This window comes from Mauremys reevesii, linkage group 2 (assembly GCF_016161935.1).
Source record: "Mauremys reevesii isolate NIE-2019 linkage group 2, ASM1616193v1, whole genome shotgun sequence".
Taxonomy (NCBI): Eukaryota; Metazoa; Chordata; order Testudines; family Geoemydidae; genus Mauremys; species Mauremys reevesii.
Window position 1 is genome coordinate 176,140,026 of NC_052624.1, and position 19,494 is coordinate 176,159,519.

Here is a 19,494-nt window from a genome sequence, read left to right on the forward strand (position 1 = left end):
AGCAAAACCAAGGATGTCGGTTTCTGAAGCAACCAAAATTATTTTAAACTATGTTCTTCTTTTCTTTAAAACAAAAATCTAGTGTTTCATCTAATGTGAAATCCTTTCTCCAAATTTAGCTAGCACCAAATGCTTCAGAGGGATGCTGTAAGACATCCATAATGGACAATTATGTAATAACAGCCTATAGTCCAGAATATTTCTTCTTAACCCCAGGAATTCAGTAGTCTATCTCTTGAACATTTTTATTCTAGCTAGGGTAACTGTATATGTCCAGTTCCTTTTTGTATCCTGCTAAGTTCTCAGCTTCAATAATGTCAGGAGGTAGTGAATTCCACAAGTTGATTGGTTATATATTGTAAAAAAGGATTTATTTTTATTCCATTCTAAACAAAACGGATAACTCAGTGTGAAAGCTAGGTCTAACAATTATATATTTTTAAAACAAGTGGGAAGAGAATTAAGATATACTTGTAAAGTAAATAAAGCCTGCAAGATGCTCAACTACTAAGAGAAACTTCATGATATTAAACATTTAGAGACCATATTTATGGGTCTTCAGATTTCTTTTTTTCCCTAATGGTTTGTCCTTGCTCTTATAATGTAAGAGAGGGTAAACAGGAGCGCTCCCATTGACTGTCTCTGTCTTCTATTATTTTATATACCTATATTATATCAACTCTTTTACATCTCCACTGTAAATTAAGATTAGAGAAATGTTTAGTCTCCCTCATTGAAGCCTTTCCGTACTTTTGATAATTTTTCTTACCCTTCTTTGGACCTTGTGTACTTTTGCTATATCCTGTTTGCTGTATCCTACACTGACGGTAGTACTAATGGCACTATATTTGCAGTAGTATCATCTGTCTTTTTCGTAATACTGCCTTATATCTTGTTTACATTTTTGACTGCTTTTTGTGCACTATATACTTGTCTCTGAGCTGTCCGCAGTGACATCTAGGCCTGTTCCTGAGTGGTTACAGTTAATCTACAATCCATCAACGTGTATGAGTAGTTCAAATAAGCATTGTGATTTGCTTTCTGTTTAACTCTCTCAATTTCATAATGTTTTGATAATGATTGCTCCCTTAGCTGATCAGGCAGTAACTTAACTATCTGAAAAGAAGCATTTTTCATGCAAACAATTTAGGTTCATAATGTACTAGGAAGATTGCATTACTCTGACTGTCCTGTGTGCATGGAAAATAAGTGATTGTTAAAACGTCCTATAACATTAGGTTTTCTATACAGTATTCTATAAATATTGAATAAACTCAAGTACTTAGAGTCCTGACCTGTACAGAGCTGACTCCTAGTGGTAACTCAGGGTGGAGGCTTTGTCTCTTTTTCCCTTTTTTGTCCAGGTTTGTTTCTGACAGCTGTCACCAAGTCTGTCTTTGTGCTTACGCTAAATTGTGTATGGAACAATAGTAATTTCTGAATCCTTTCTTTACCATAACACATAAAGCAATTAAATTACAACTATCAAACCTTTTAAAATGACCTATTAGAAGTGGGAGATTTCAGTTTTTAATGACTGAAGTTTATGTAGTTTGTTAGTAGAGACAGATTCTGCTATCATTACTCATGCTGAGTAATATGTAACTCTGGGTTTAATGGGATTACTCATTGAGTGTTAATTGTGAATAAATATGGCAGTTACTCTTCAGAAGTTATTAAAAATTTATATTTTAATTGACCTAGAAAAAGTGATCACTAAACAGGATAAAACAAATGGGAAATGTAATGTTTAAACAGGCACATAAATCACACATTTGACGTTGTCTGGTTGAACAGACACCAAATCTATTAACGAGTGAAATAATCTTAACAGTTGGACATAGGTGTTTTTGATTGAAAATTGTTATATGCTTCAAATGCATTCTGAAGCATTAAGCTAAATGCCAAAAACTTCTGACCACCCAAGAAATGTGATAATCCTTAAAAACATAATACTGTATTTGAAATTTGGTTTGCAAATATGAAATACAATTACAAAAAAAGGAAAAATAGACGAAAAGATTGTCAGCAATGTGAACCCCGGCTTGTTTACCAGGGCACTTGTGTTTCTTGACATGGGTATATTGATGGCTACAGCTATCGATAAAGTTTTGTCTAACATTCTAAAGCCACTTTATTTGCATCTGGAAATAAACAGGAAATTTGTATTTAGTATTTTCTTACTTCCTATGATTTTCTGAACTGTAATATTATCAAACTATAACTGATCAGTTTGTGTGTGTATGTGTGTGGTGGGTTTTTATTATTATTATTATTTATTAAAGTGAAGGTGAATTTCAGCCCATCATTGGTTGTTCTACAGTGTGGTTTTCCTCTGGGACCACCATTTTGATGACTTTCTCTCCTCTTTCTCTAGTCCTGTGATTTTTTTGGTTGCTTTTGCTCTTCTTCTCATATTTCAGCACTGAAGAGAAAGTCCCTGTTTCAATCTGAGGAACAAGCAGAAAACAAATTCAAGATGGAAGTTTCTTACCCATCTGACCTAGGGTGACCAGATGTTCCGATTTTATAGGGACATTCCCGATTTTTGGGTCTTTTTCTTATATTGGCTCCTACTACCCACTACCCCCTGTCCTGATTTTTCACATTTGCTGTCTGGTCACCCTAATCTGACCAGTTCAGCTCCCACCCCTCCAAAGGCACAAATTGAGGTTTCTGAGATAGTACCTTTTGAGTTGTAGGACACAAGATATAAGAGAGCGGGTACATCCCTCCCCCACTACAATACACAGCCTAGCAAAAGCAGCATATACAGGGATGATCAAAGTAGGTCCCCCCCGTAGAGATTTTGTGCTCAGTTTTCTTTTTTTGTTTTGAAGAAGTTAGGATGAATCAGAGTTGTCCTTGGATCTCAAAGCCCTCAACTAGATACAGAAGAATCAGGATGAAAACTATTTTCCATGCTAGTGTGTGTTCAACCAAAGGTCATTTGATAGAGAGCAAGACTGTCAGTGCTCATTTTGACTTTGCTCTTCTGACAGATGTCAACAATCTGATACCTACATAATCCATAACATATAGAGGAGGAATATCATAACTGGCCCCCAACAGAGTGCAGGAACTCCACTCCACCAGGATTCACCCATAGAGAAGCAAGGATCTCATCAGCTTGCCACACTAAAGTGTTGCCCAGGTCGTGATAGAAAAGTAGTGAACTGCAGCATTTTCTACTCTCTGTAGCCTAAGACACATTCCTGCATGAAATATATGATCCAGTTTTCCAAAATATTCAAACTTTTTATAATGGTGGAGAGATGTGCCTCTGCTGATAGAAGAGAAAGTGACTAGTAAGAGGCTGTTTGTTGTTTTCCCCCTGTCTTCTATTGTTTGTATTTTTGTAATCAATCACACAATTTCAGGTCCCATTTTTAACCTAGAAACTTTAAGCAAAACTATATATTTGAACAGACCCATTATTTTATGATAGAGAGAAAATACTTTTGTTGGTGGTCAGGAAAACCAAACTTATCATCCAAGCTAGTAAGCAGTAAGGTATAGTGTGTTAAGAAAGAGAGACAATTTTAAATCTGAATATTTTTAGAGGTTCTAGGGGAATGTTTACTAAAACATGAAGTGTTAGTAAAAACCAAACAAGCATATTTTAAAATGCTAGCTCCAGGACATTACACCGTCTCTGTGTTTTCAGTTGTTTTAGTATAGTAGCTTATTCTGATTTCCTCTCCCACCCACCATTTTTCTAGAAGTCTCAGTTCCAAAAATTAAGTATCTTACTGCAAATGAGTTTAATAAGTTGGATGCAAGTCTTTCTACTGTTCTGACCAAGAATTGATTTGTGTAAATCCCTTTAAAGGACAGAAATCCTTTTGAAGACTTGGGAGTCCCTTGACACTCTCTTCCGCACATAACTGTTCAAGTGAGTTCTCTCCAGAGTTAATTGTTCCAAATGCAGTATGGAACAGTGTGCATGTTTTTGTTGCAGCTTACTGTGGCTTTCTCCCATGCAGTCCTCACCAACCCCTCATCTTCAATCAGACTGTATGAAATTGAGCATGAATTTAAAAATAAAGGAAGTGCTATGCCCCTTCTTGAATTACACATAGGGCAGGACCCACATATCCCTGGTCCCAGCGTTGCACCCCAGAAATGTACCATCTTGCACTGTTCCGTTTTTTACTGAACGGTACAGCCTCATAAGGTCCGTCAATTTGACAAAATTTGATTATGCATCACCCTTTGTTAACCTGAGTAGATTCCCCAAACACTTCAGCTGAAAATACAATAGACATAAAACATTTACTAGCTAATGAAAGATAGATTTTAAGTGAGTAAGTCGTATTGGCATAGAAGATCAGAATTGGTTACAAAAGGAAATAAAATATAAAATTGCAAGCTAATTCCTAAACTTTACCGGCAGTTCTTGCTAACTAGAACGTGTTCTAGTTAGGACCAGTCCCTCCCATAGCCTCAAAGGAGTTTCTTTGTCTTCCCGATGTTCCTTGTGTAAAGATGGTGGAGGAGAGGCAGGTGAAGTGATGATACCACTGTCCCCTATCTATACTCTTCTTGCTTTCAGGCATAACCCTCCACCCAACTGGGGTGCTGTGAAATACATAGTGTGTCTCAGGAGAATTGCAAATTTCTTGCTCACACCTTTTGCCTATGTGAGTCTTGAGCCCTCTCTGGGGATGACATTCAGGTCTTTTGTTTATAGGCCCTTCTTTTTTTCTGAGAGGTTAGTGTGTGGGCATTTCCCAGACTTACAGCATGTTTCAGTAACAAGACATGTAGCAAAATGTCATCACTTGCTATACATTGATGCACACATTTAAACAGGACAATGAGTTTCAGCAAATCATGGCTTTTCAAATGATATCTCACATTGTACTTTGTACAAAATATCATAACCACATACAAGTGGTGAATATGGGAGTACAGGGCAGTGTTCCCTCTCATTCTTTACGTCCATGTGCGGAATGAATTTTATGTGCACCAATATGGAGGTGATGTGAATTTAGTTGAGTGGTTCGTAGTGTGGGACAGGCCTAGGGTTCTGGGGTGTGTGTGTGTGTGCGAGCTCTGGCTGGAGGGGCAGGGTCTGGGGGTGGGGTTGGGGGGTTTGGGGTGCAGGAGGGGGTTCAGGGCTGGGGCAGAGGGTTGGGGGGATGAGGGTTCCGGCTAGGGGTAAAGGCTCTGGGATGGGGCCAGGTATGAGGGGATTGGGGTGCAGGAGGGGGCTCAGGGCTGGGGAAGAAGGTTGGGGTCAGGCCAGGGATGCAGGCTACCCCAGGGCTGTGGTGGGGAGAGAGGATTTCCCACAGCCCTCTCCTGCAGCAGCAGCTCGGGGCTGGGGGAGAGGCGCCTCTCCCAGAACGCGGCAGCTCCAGCGGGGCTGGGCCGAGGGAGGGGCTCCTCTCCCCCAACTGCAGCAAGTGTGGGGCAGGTCCACGCTGGGGCCGCCTGGGAGGTCCGCGCTGTGGGAGAGGTATCTTTCCTAGCTGCAGCCCTGAACCCCTGCATGGGGCTTAATAGGCAGCTGCACTGCTGCTCAGTTAGAGGGAATTTAAGTACAGGGTGTTATTTTGAGGTAGAGTGTGTCACAACCAATACAGAGGATTTCACATTTGTAAATTGTTATATAAATTGTCTTTTCTGCTGTTTGCATAGCACCTACTGTAATGTCTGGCACAATACAAATAGTAAAATATGAATAATATTGTGACACCTGGGTAATGAGTAGGATATTAATTGTGATTCAGAATAAAAGTACGATTGACCATAAAATATCTCTAACGGATTAGGTCAAAAACTGTTTCGATGGAGGATTGGGGGTGACCCCACTGCCAATCCCAGGATAAACGATGGACACTTCTGAGCAGGCTGGGGAATTTTCTGGGTGAAATGTTTCTGGAGGAAGGGGTTATGGATGCATGCATGCCAGCCTCTAGGTTTATATAGGCACTGTGTCTTGTCCCCTTGTCCCAGGTGGCGCGCGTCGCCACTCTTCTGCCAGTGGTGGGGACCATTTCTGAACACAGGCACGCCATCTCAGGATTAAGTCCTGTGAAAAATGTGGGAGACTCTTTTAGTGAGAGATAGGAGATAAGATCACCCCTGCATCTGCATCTTCGAGAACCTCAGTGTAGTAACAATTCATGTCTGGAGATAGGATATAAAATGCTGCTGTAAAAAATGTCATTTTTGTGTTCTACAGTGACCTTGACTACTGGACTGCCCAGATGTTCAACATCACAGAAAGAGCAAAGAGGACATGCTGAAAACTGTTCTTAATCAGTCTGCTTCTTGTCATATGATGTGTGTTGTGTGTCTGTCTGTCTGTCAAGTTTTTTTTTTTTTTAAAAAAAATTCTTGGCTTTGAAAACAGTCTTTATTATAGCAGATAGTGAAAGATACCTTAGCCCAGTAAAGAACTCATGCAAGGCAGCAACATTACTGTTGGCTTTCAGCCTCAAATTCTTCCCTCAAGGCAGCCCTGCTCTCCTATATCAGCCTTTCAGCTTCCAGGACTTGAACTGGTCCATGCTCACTGAATGTTTCCTTCTTCCTTCACAATATTATGGAGGGGAGGGCAGCGCTTATAACCATTGGGATGCTGCTTTCCCCTCAAGTCTAGCTTCCCATACAAACATCTCCAGCGAGACATCCCCTACTGTGATCTTCTGTCTGGGAAAAAAAGTCCTGCATCTTCCCTTCCTGAAGCCACTTCTCCGAAAGATGTGCATCATGCACCTTTCAGGCCAGCCTGTGTAAATGTCAATGAAAGGCAAATTGATATCATCATCATCTCACTCTCACTTTCACTTTGGAAGGAAAGGAAGCTCGAGCACCAAACGTGTGCTGCTGGTGACACTCATCAGCAGAGTCCTCAGCAGATCGGCCCATTTGCCACAGAAATCGACTAAGATTGAAAGTCCTTTAGGGGAGAGAGAGTGTCTTCCTTTAGGTTTATCTCCAAATATTCCAGATTTGGGGTTAATATATTATAAAACATAGTACACAGTTTATTCCATTAGTAGCATAGCTTACAGGGTTCATACAGGATGGTCTAACCCATGCAAATGAAGAGAGTGCAGTTACATTCTCAAACCTGTCTGGTATGTATGGGAACAATTTCAGGGAGAAAATAGTAATGTGAGAAATACTACTCATTGGGTTAAAATTAAGAATGTGCTTAAATGTTTGCAGGATCAGGGCATGGAAGTAATCTATTTTAAACAGTGGATGTATGACTGCCTGGCCTCCCTTAATATGAAACTTTAAATCCTCTTTTTGTCAGAGGAAATCAACATTTGTTTGAGACATGGTCCCGCTAGGTGCTGAGTACCTTGCAAGTTCAGCTTTCAATACCTACCTGAATTGGTGGTTAACAGGTTAGTAGCTACTAGAGTTCAGTTTCTAGCATTTCTTTTAAAAAGATGAAATGACTTTATAGTTGTTTGCCGCCTCAAAACTGCTGATGTGCTTTGAATATGGTAGTGAATTTTCTTAATACAATTTTATTTCTCTTTATCTTTGAGCCAGCAGCAGTACAGGACTTCTCCCTTATGCCTCTAATCTCATATGAGCATGTATGCCAAAGTGTTTCCCTTCCATTCCCAAGGCAGTAATTTGGGAAGTGTCTGGCTAAGTCAGATGATTTAGGGTAATTAATGCACAACTTTCCTGCTGATTTCCATTTTCCCTGATTAATTTTCCTCCTCCACCTATGAGAAGCATTTTCCATTTGGAGCTGGAATGCCACTCAAGCTATTTGCCAAGAATATTTGAGAGTATTTAAGTCTGTACCATTGCACTTTCCATCCTCTGTAAACATCTGACAGAATTTCCTTATTAAGATCTCCATATTGCCTAAAGATTGCCTGGATTGCTAAACTTCTCACACAGCATTCTTTTACTCAGCATTTCAGTTTTATCTTAAAAATTGACATCTGAAATCTAATTTCAGGTTTAATAGGCTCAGATCTGTCAAGTTTTATTCACTGTGACCCTGATCCTGTGAGCTGCTGAGCACTGCCTGGGGAAAGGTGGTGATCACTACACACAGCTACTTTGACTTGAACGGAATGGGTTGAGGGCACTCAACACATCGCAGGAGACTTTTTTACACCAAATTTTTGGTAGTTTTAAAAACTTTTTTAAAAAATTATAATTTGTAAAATCAAACTTTGAGTCTAGTTTGCCAGTTTTAGTTTAAACAAAACTCATTTGTTGGAGCTCTAGGAATAGAGCAAAAACTATGTATGGCTATTGGATAAATAGGTTAGAAAGGGTAATCCCATGTTCACATCTGGAATTTTAACAGAGCAGTAATGTATCATTGTGGTTTTATTTCATTTTGCGCTCAGATATAGTTTCCTAAATCTTGTTCTACTGGCCAACTCATATCACTTTCACCATTCACATAAATATGCACGTTTTGTGTCGAATACAATGCAGAATTTTTTGATCATGGGAACAACCAAGAAACCTCCATGTTCATTTTTAATTAGGTTACCCTGGGTCTTATTTGAGTAGTTGTCAATTTTTCAAAGGCTTTTCAATTTTATCAGTTCCACTTTTCTTGTAATTTACCTTTGTCACAACCGATACTTACATTTCATGCAATATGAAACGAATAGGAGACAAAATAATTTAATATGAAAAAGATCAACTTAGGCAAAATTTTAATTAAATTAGGGCTGTCGATTAATCGCAGTTAACTCACGTGATTAACTCAAAATTAATCACAATTAATTGCAGTTTTAATTGCACTGTTAAATAATAGAACACCAATTGAAATTTATTAAATATTTTTGGATGTTTGTCTACATTTTCATATATATTGTATTCTGTGTAGTAATTGAAATCAAAGTGTATATTATTTTTCCTTACAAATATTTGCACTGTAAAAATGATAAAAGAAATGGTATCTTTCAATTCATTTGAATGAATCAAGTACTGTAGTGCAATCTCTTTGTCGTGAAAATGCAACTTACAAATATAGATTTATTTTTTGTTGTTGCATTGTTTTGTTTTTGAGTGCAGTCATGTAAAACTTCAGAGCCTACAAGTTCACTCAGTCCTACTTCTTGTTCAGTCAATTGCTAAGACAAACAAGTTTGTATACATTTAAGGGAGATAATGCTGCCAGCTTATTTACAATGTCACCTGAAAGTGAGAACAGGCATTTGCATGGCACTTTTGTAGCCAGCATTGCAAGGTATTTATGTGCCAGATATGCTAAACATTCGCATGCCCTTTCATGCTTCAACCACCATTATAGAGGACATGCTTCCATGCTGATGACGCTCATTAAAAAAAATAAGCATTAATTAAATTTCTGACTGAACTCCTTGGGGCAGAATTGTATGTCCCCTGCTCTGTTTTACCCACTTTTTGCCATATATTTCCTGTTATAACAGTCTTGGATGGTGACCCAGCATGTTGTTCATTTTAAGAACACTTGCACCTCAGATTTGGCAAAACACAAAGAAGGTACTAATGTGAGATTTCTAAAGATAGCTATGGCACTCAACCCAAGGTTTAAGAATCTGAAGCGCCTTCCAAAATCTGAGAGGCACGAGGCGTAGAGCTTGCTTTCAGAAATCTTAAAAGAGCAACACTCTGATGCGGAAACTACAGAACCTGAACCACCGAAAAAGAAAATTGACCTTCTGCTGGTGGCATCTTACTCAGATAATGAAAATGAACATGCATCGGTCTGCAGTGCTTTGGATTGTTATCGAGCAGAACCCGTCATCAGCATGGACACATCCCCTGGAATACTCATAGACTCATAGACTTTAAGGTCTGGTTGAAACATGAAGGGACACGTGAATCTTTAGCACATCTGGCACTTAAATATCTTGCAACACCGGCTACAACAGTGCCATGAGAACGCCTGTTCTCCCTTTCAGGTGACATTGTAAACAAGAAGCGTGCAGCATTATCTCCTGCAAATTTAAACAAATTTATTTGTCTGAGCGATTGGCTGAACAAGAAGTGGGACTGAGTGGACTTGCAGACTCTAAAATTTTACCTTGTTTAATTTTTGAATGCAGAGGTTTTTTGTACATAATTCTACATGTGTAAGTTCAACTTTCATGGTAAAGAGATTGCATTACAGTACTTGTATGAGGTGAATTGAAAAATACTATTTCTTTTGGCTTTTACAGTGCAAATACTTGTAATAAAAAATAAATATAAAGTGAGCACTGTAAACTTTGTATTCTGTGTTGTAAATAATTTCAATGTATTTGAAAACGTAGAAAACATCCAAAAATATTTAAATAAATATTTAAATAAATGGTATTCTATTATTGTTTAACAGTGCGTTTAATCGCGTGATTAATTTTTTAACTCTCTTGACAGCCCTATTAACAATACAAAATAGTGCTGTTTTCCAGTATGAACCGTATTTCCATTAATGGGCTTTGCTGGCAAAAGCTTTGCAGTGTAGGCTATCCGTCAGTGTGTCTCCTGCAGGGTCTCCCCCTTAGCAGTTACTGATCACTCACCTCTCCCTGTCTTCTCTAGTCAAGATCTTTTTTTTAACAGTCCTTTAATCTTAGGCCCCAGCCTTTTAAAAATATAAACTTGTTAACATATGCAGAGGCAGTTAGGTGCATCCCAATCAAGAAGCCAATTGTTCTCTTAATGACCCTTGAAATATTTCCTCCCCCCATATTTTATCTTTAGTAATTGATAAGTTTCCTCCTTGTTCTTTCTAAAAGCCCCTTTTAAAATCAAATCCATGTAGTTAGAATAATATGAATCAAGTAAAAGCAGCAAAGAGTCCTGTGGCACCTTATAGATTAACAGACGTTTTGGAGCATGAGCTTTCGTGGGTGAATACCCACATGCATCCGACGAAGTGGGTATTCACCCACGAAAGCTCATGCTCCAAAACGTCTGTTAGTCTATAAGGTGCCAAAGGACTCTTTGCTGCTTTTACAGATCCAGCCTAACACGGCTACCCCTCTGATATATGAATCAAGTAAACTGAGTTACATCATATAAAAAAGAAAAATACTGATACCTCCACAACTTGCCTGCAGTATAACCCCTGCCATAGACCTGTACTAATGATATCTTGTCATTCCATGAATTAGCTAAGAAATCACCAGCCTTTGTTGACTTCAACCATTTCCCTGTCAGAATCTGGAATGGACACTTGTGGTTTTTTTCTTTGATTTCTTCAAATGTAACTGGAACAACTTGCCCCTTATGGTTGTGGTTATTTTTTTATTTACCTTTTTCATACTGTTTCTATATTGTTCCTTTAAAAAAAATCCTATACTGAGTTATGTAGAGAGAGCATATAAAGCACAAATTAAAGGTTGAATAGTAGCTCCACTAGCAACTTATATAATTAAGAACATGTTAGCTATAATGATCATTCAGTTCTATGTATATAGGTAATATTTGGCTTTCTGTGTAGAATATCAACATAGCAGTGTAGTAATTATTTCAGTAGTTTGTTGATTAGAAACTCTGCAAGTGCAGACACTATTGCTATCATTATTTGTACTTGGTTATATAATTGAAACAGCTATAAATAAAAAATAATTGTCTTGTGTCACGGCTAATATCTGAGGTAAACATAGTAATGCCTTGTTTTGTGGCACTACTGGGATAGTCGCTATCCTTCAGTGTAATGAAAACTAAAGCGATTACATAATATACTTATTCATACAATGTAAAAAGATGCCTTCATCAGATGATTCAGCTGTTGATCTTTCACCTTCTTTACTTCTGAGTGGTTTGCTTGATAGTAACTGTGGGTTTTGGTTGTCTCCACAGATTAGAAGGTACTTAATTCTTTGGGTTTGTTTGTTTGTTTTTTATTTTTCTAAACTAGTGATGCAAGTAGTCGTCATCCAAGGATCGATCTATCTTTGTCAGCCTATTTTGAGCAAGTTTAATAATCAATTCAAACAGTATAAAAATTCAAATAGTATCAAGATAAGATAACATTGTGGAGGTGATTAATTTCATAGTGTGGAGGATTGACTTTGGACCTGATTTTTCAAACACATATAATTTATGCACAAGTCCCACTGAGCTATGTGTAGTTCAAAAGCTTGTCTCATTCACCAGCAGAAGTTGGGTCCAATAAAAGATAGCACCCCACTCACCTTGTGTCTTATGCTTAAAGTAACACACACACGATCGTAAGATTGGAGCCTTTGTGTATTACGTTTAATATATACACAGTTACGGCACTGAATGTTTCACTAATGTGGTACGTATGTTCACTGCTTATGTACATTTAGTCTGAAAATTATAAAGCATGTTATTTAACATAATCAAACCTCTTTTTAAAAATACAAAGCATTTCTTAAAATAAAAATGAGTGAAGATTATTTTATGTTGAATGGTTTTTTTTATTATTTTAATTTTTAAATGACAAATAATAATTTAGGACACATAATATGTTGATAGTGTTCAAAGTCAACAGTAAGAAAAAGGTTCATGAAAATTTTCCTGAAATACTTTTGTCTGATAAGTCACTGATCAAATAGATACTGGCTGGTAGAATACTTTACACCTAAAGAAACACATTAAACTCAAAATATTAATACTTACGCATTTATAATAGGTAGTTTCAGCAATTAAATCTTCTCTGAATCTGCCTGCCAATTTTTAGAATCAAAACATATTGTCTCATTTGTAAGAACTTTTTTTCCATTCCCTGTTGCTGCATGAAAGATCCACATGGTGAGAGACAACTGAATGTATGGGGAACCGGTGAAACTGACAATATACAAAAGCAGTGTCCAGTTCACAAACCTGAAAAATAGGGGCAATTATTGTCTAGATTATTGTCTAGATTAGACGCGATAGTTCGAACTCCGAGAAGTCGAACTCACCGCGTCGACCCGGCAGGTAAGTGTAGACTAGCCCCAAGATGTTTGGTAACATAATTTTTGTGGCTTTTTATTGCTAATTGTCTATTTCAGAGGGTTGGATTCTGTGGCAGGAAGGTAGTGGTGGGAGTTTTGGACTAGCAAAACAATCTTCAGTACAAGGGATTTACAGCACTTACAGATACTACACCTACTCGCTCACAGATTAACTTGCTCCTTTACAAACCTCACCACATTCAAGTGCAAGACACATTTCTTCAACCTTGCCTTCTCGTAGGAAAATGTATATTATAAAAAATAACCCCCCTCAAATCCTCCCAAAAAACAAACACACAACCCTATCAAAACAAGACACTTCACTGCATACACTTCTCCCCCTGGGGCAAGGATAAGAACACAATTAACATATACCAGATATTAGTTTAATAGATAACTGGAAGGTGCTCGTACTATGTTGATGAGTAATGTATAAGAACATATACAGAATAGAATACAAGTGACTTTCAAGGAAAATACCATATATATCTGAAGATGGCAGTTCTCTCTGTGATAGGGTATAATGTTTTAGCTGTAGCTTGTGCTGCTGAAGAAAGAATCTGAAACGGAATGATCTTTATGTTGGATGCTTGTCAAATAAAGATGGCTTTATTAGAAAACCAGGTTATTTTTAATAACATAAATCTGAGAAGTAAAATGGTATTTATTGCCTAGGGAGTGATGTTTAATGAAAATGCTGGATAATGAATACAATTGAAAGTATCAGTTAACTCACCTGAATCTTTTTGCTGTACTAATGTGTGATTGACTTGATACTTCCAATTTTAACAGGTGGGTATATCTCACAGGTGCTCAAACACTACGTGATGAGGGAATATAAAAGTCTTGGTTGATGGGCAGAAAGATGTTATCTTACTCAGAATTCTCTCCTAAATTTTGTATCAAGTAATCCATACTGTATGTAATAATTTTCTAAACTGTGTTTTACAAACGACAGCTGTGGCATTGAATAAAAATGCAGCAGAAGTAGTAGTTCTCTAGTGAAACACATTTTAAGAGGGTGCTGTATCCAATTCCCTAAAGCAAGAAGAAAATCAGATGCATTTGATAGCAGGATTATTCTGGTCAAAGCAGTGGTCGTGAAATGGTTTTTGGTTTTGTTTTACTAGAGTCAAGATAAGCAGGTTTATAAGGAGCTAAATGTTTTCTCCTGGCAATGATATAAGAGCTGATGCTGCCATTGCCTGCTCAGATTTTAAATATAGGTTTTGTATCTTGATATTGATGGTGTATTTGTACTACAGTGTGACTAAAATAAGGAGAAGTACCGGTGAAGAGTGAAAATCTATAAGAAGCCAGCCCTGGGGTACGTCTTCTCAAGGGGGAGCAGGACCTAAGCACTCGTCTAAATCTGTGGGTGAGAGGGCTAAACGTAAATGTATATACCTAGGAACAAAGAATGTAGGCCGTCCTTAGAGGATGGAAGACACTATCCTGGGAAACTGAGACTCTGAAAAAGGGGTAATGCAATCCTTGGATGCCAAAACAAGGAAATCTCAAGTAGCAGTAAAGAGGTTATTTTACCTCTGTATTTGACACTGGTGGGACCGCTGCTGGAATACTGTGTACAGTTCTGGTGTCCACAATTCAAGAAGAATATTGATAAACTAGAGAGAGTTCAGAGAATAGCCACAAGAATGATTAAAGGATTAGAAAACATGCCTCATAGCGATAGACTCAAGGAGCTCAATCTATTTAGCTTAACAGAAAGAAGGTTAAGGTGTGACTTCATCACAGTTTATAAGTATCTAAACAAGGAACAAATATTTAATAATGGGCTATTTAGTCTAGTAGAGAAAGGTATAAGACGATGCGATGGCTGGAAGTTGAATCTAGAAAAATTCAGACATAGTAAGGTGTACATTAAGAGTAATTAACAATTGGAACAACTTACCAAGTTCATGGTGGGTATAAATCAAGACTGGATGTTTTCTCTAAAAGATCTGCTCTAGGAATTACTTTGGGGAAGTTCTGTGGACTGTTTTTTACAGCAATTTAATGTTATTTAACAAGTTATTTTTAGTACACCTGATGCTTTTCTAAAGAAAAAGAGGGAAGAAGTATTTATAACTTTTGTGCAGAGCTTGAAAATATATTATGTAATGTAACTCCACAAACCTTCACAGTAAACCAATTATTCCTGTAATTGAAAAAGCAGAATATATTGTTTTATCAGACGTATCCTGAGGCCATATCTACAGATGGAAAATGTGTTAGCTAGCACATTTTAACTAATTTGATGTTAAATACAGCTCAAGTTTCTGGTGTTAACAGAAGCAACACGTTATCTAGTAGTGGTTAACAGTAGGAATCCCGCTTAGGGTAAAATCATATGTAACATTATGTTAATTAAAATGTGTTAGCTAATACCTTTTTAAACACAATGCAGTTTCTCAGTATAGACAAGAACTAATGGTTATAAATGTGTAAAAGATACAGTACGGTATACGGTTTTGTCATTAAGGGGACGTAATCAGTGATGAGCTGCCAAAATCTTAACAACCGGTTCCCTATAAAAAGTTCTGATTTAAAGGGGGGGAGCAGGGGAGGGGCCGGGGCAAGGGGAGACATACTCGTGCAGGGCCTGCAGGGCCTGGGGCAAATTGCCCCACTTGCCCCCCCAGCAGCCCTAGAGCTTGCAGCCCCCTCCCCCTTTACCTTGCCGGCAGCTCAAAGCAGCAGGATGACTCAGGAGCTCAGCTGAGCTGCCCAGCTGCTGGCCATGCTGCAGCTCTGTGGTGGGGGGGAGACATCCTCGTGGGGCCAGGGGCCCGGGTCAATTGCGCCACTTGCCCCCTCCCCTCTGGCCAGCCCTGGAGCTTGCAGCAGGACCCCCACACACACCTTGCCAGGCCTCTCAAAAAGCGGCAGCAGGATGACTCTGGAGCTCAGTGCCGGCAGCTGGCCACGCTGCAGCTGGGGGGAAGCAGGGGAAGGGCCAGGGGAGCCTCAGCCTCCCCAGCTGGGAATCCTGGGAGCAACAGGATGGTCCGGCCCACGGACCGGAGTTCTTTGCCCACCCCCTGGCCCTTTAACAACCGGTTCTCCACGGAGGTCTAATTTTAGCAACCGATTCTTGAGAACCTGTGGGAACCAGCTCCAGCTCACCACTGGACATAATTCCTCTCACACTTGTCTGTCAGATCAGATTGAGAATTAGTGCCTTAGGCCGTGTTTACGCTACTGCCGCTGCAGCAACACAGCTAAAATGATGTAACTGTGCTGCTGTAGTGCCATAGTGTAGACCAGGGATCGGCAACCTTTCCGAAGTGGTGTGCCAAGTTCCCTGTAATTTAAGGTTTCGCGTGCCAGTAATACATTTTAATGTTTGTAGAAGACCTATAGTATATAAATAAACTATTGTTGTATTTAAAGTAAATAAGGTTTTTAAAATATTTAAGAAGCTTCAGTTAAAATAAAATTAAAATGCAGATCTTATCAATTTAGTGTGATCCTTGCCTGAGATCCTTGTCTAGGGTTCCAGCCACCAGCCCCACTCAGCCCGCTGCCGGTCTGGGGTTCAGCCGCTGGCCCTGCTCAGCCTGCTACCGGTCTGGGGTTGCATTCACTCAGCCAGCAGCAGGCAGAACGGGGCCGGCATGGGGCTGAGTGGCTCAGTCCGCTGCCAGTCTTGGGTGCCGTAGCACTCAGCCCGCTGCCAGTCTGGGGTTCCGGCTGCCGACCCCTTGCCAGTCAGGGTCCCAGCCGCCGGCCCCGCTCAGCCTCCTGCCAGCCTGGGTGAGCAGAACCCCAGACTGGCAGTGGGCTGAGTGGTGGCAGCGGCCAGGACCTCAGACTAGCAGCAGACTGAGCCACTCAGCCCGCTGCTGGTCTGAAGTCCTGGCCACTGGCCCCGCTCAGCCAGCCGTCAGCTGAGTGAATGGAACCCCAGACCGGCAGCGGGCTGAGCGGGGCTGGTGGCTGGAACCCCAGACGAGGATTCCAGGCCCTGTTCAGCTCGCTGCCAGTTTGGGCTGAGCGGGGCCGGTGGCCGGGACCTCAGACCAGCAGTGGGCTGAGCGGGGCTGGTGGCTGGAACCCCAGACCAGCAGCGTGCAGGGCATGGAATTTTTTACAGCCCTGCACGATGTAGCTAGACTGACATACATTTTAGGTGTAGACTAGGCCTTAGAGTGTAAAATCCTTGAGGCGGGGTACATACCCTGCTCAGTTTTATAAAGTGCTATGAATATTTGCAGTGTTCTATACATGAATAGTAAAGGTATCTGTCTGGTATACCTGGTATCTGTCTGGTAGTATTGCTGCAAACATGTAGTACTCAATGAAATTCTTAGTAAATTAGAGCCATGCCAATCCATACACCTCAGGTATTCCAAACAAATTTGGAAGCTTCTTGTTCTCACTTCTCAGCAAAGATTTAGTAAGAGTGCTGTAGTAAAGTGTTATGAAGTATTAAAATTAAATCTTAAAAATAATTAAAATTATAATTATAATTAAAAATTAAACAGAACTTGTCAAATATGTTATGGAAGTAAATTTTGTGTTGCATTGTCTTGCTTGTTTGGCCACTCTGTTCAGTATTTCAGAATCAGGGGTAGCTGTGTTACTCTGCATCCACAAAAATAAGAAGGAGTCTAGTGGCACCTTAAAGACTAACAGATTTATTAGGGCAAATAAATCTGTTAGTTTTTAAGGTGCCACTGGACTCCTCATAGTATTTCTGAATGGCTCTCTGTCAGTACAATATTGACATTTTTCTAAGTTCAGAATGCTTGAAACTCATCTGTATTGATGCATATGTTGCAAAGAAACACTTGTATGCAATAGTTATAGTAATTTATTGAAGGATATAGCAGGACTTGCAGGAAGTGAAAAAAATGTCTTGGCTGTATACAAAATGTGTAGTTACCTAGTTATTATTTCCATTATTAGCTTCTCATTGCTTAAGGTAACAGACTATGCTACAAGTGGTTAGGAATTTCTGATGGGCACTTGTTATAGTTTATTTGAAATAAGGAAAACAGAATGCACTTTAGGGGCTCAAAATACTTCTTAATAGTCCTCCTGAAGATCTAAGTAGAATGCAGTTTTGTAGCTCTTAGTATTTTCGAATATACATTTAGATGAAAAACCTGCTAAATTATCTGAAGAAAGGCAAACATTATGTCTTATGTGCTGTGTATATGCCAAAACATATGGGGAAATGAGGTGGATATCCCACTTACCGTTTTGGATTGCTAAGTAGCATCTTAGGAATCTTAAAGATTATCTGGTTCACAAATACCAGTCAGGGCTGGAAGGATGTAGACAATGTTCATTTCCAGATTGCCTGTGAATCCCAGTGATGTAATATACTTTAAAATGTGTCATATAGATATTAATAAAATATCAACTGTTAAGTACATAAGAACATAAGAGTAGCCATACTGGATCAGACTGAAGGTCCATCTAGCCCAATACCCTGTCTTCTGATCATGGCCAATGCCAGGTGCCCCAGAGGGAATGAACAGAACAGGTAATCATCAAGTGATCCATCCCCTGTTGCCTATTTCTCACTTCTGGCAAACAAAGGCTAGGGACACCATCCCTGTCCATCCTGTCTAATAGCCATTGATGGACCTATTCTCCATGAACGTACCTAGTTCTTTTTTTAACCTTGTTAGTCTTGGCCTTTACAACATCCTCTGGCAAGGAGTTCCACAGGTTGACTGTGCATTGTGTGACAAAATACTTCCTTTTGTTTGTTTTAAACATGCTGCCTATTAATTTCATTTGGTGATGTCTAGTTCTTGTGTTATGAGGAGTAAATAACACTTCCTTATTTACTTTCTCCACACCAGTCATGATTTTATAGACCTTTATCATATCCCCACTTAGTGGTCGTCTTTTCCCAGCTGAAAAGTCCCAGTCTTATTAAGCTCTCCTCATACGGAGCCATTCCATACCCCTAATTATTTTTGTTGCCCTTTTCTGAACCTTTTCCAATTCCAATATATCTTTTTTTGAGATGGGGCGATCACATCTGTACATAGTTTTCAATATGTGGGTGTACCATGGATTTATATAGAGGTAATATGGTATTTTCTGTCTTCTTATCTATCCCTGTCTTAATAATTCCCAACATTCTGTTTACATTTTTGACTGCTGCTGCACATTGAGTGGATGTTTTCGGAGAACTATCGACAATGACTCCAAGTTCTCTTTCTTGAGTGGTAGCAGCTAATTTAGACCCCATCATTTTATAAGTATTGTTGGGATTATGTTTTCCAGTGTGCATTACTTTGCATTTATCAACACTGAATTTCATCTGCCATTTTATTGCCCAGTCACCCAGTTTTGAGAGATCCTTTTGTAGCTCTTCACAGTCTGCCTGGGACCTATCTTGAGTAGTTTTTAAGTAATTAAAGAAATAATCTTTAGAAGAACAGTAAAATGAGATTGTCAAAGAGGTTGTATTTCTCTCTCCCATGAAAGCAATCGCGAAAGGGGTGTATAAAAACTGCACCTTTGATGCTTCATATTTTACATTTTTTTTAGTAATTGTCTTTGACAGATCTTTTCCCAGGGGAAAGCATTAAAATAAAAACAGGGTACATTTCAGTTATGCCCAACTCTGAGAAGATACAAG

The 19,494-nt window shown here is 39.2% G+C and overlaps 1 protein-coding gene across 11 annotated transcripts in view; it reads left to right on the plus strand.

Moving 5' to 3' along the window:
- Window positions 1–19,494, plus strand: part of HIVEP1 (HIVEP zinc finger 1) — a 180,392-nt gene that overhangs the window by 80,466 nt on the left and 80,432 nt on the right. The window lies entirely within an intron of this gene.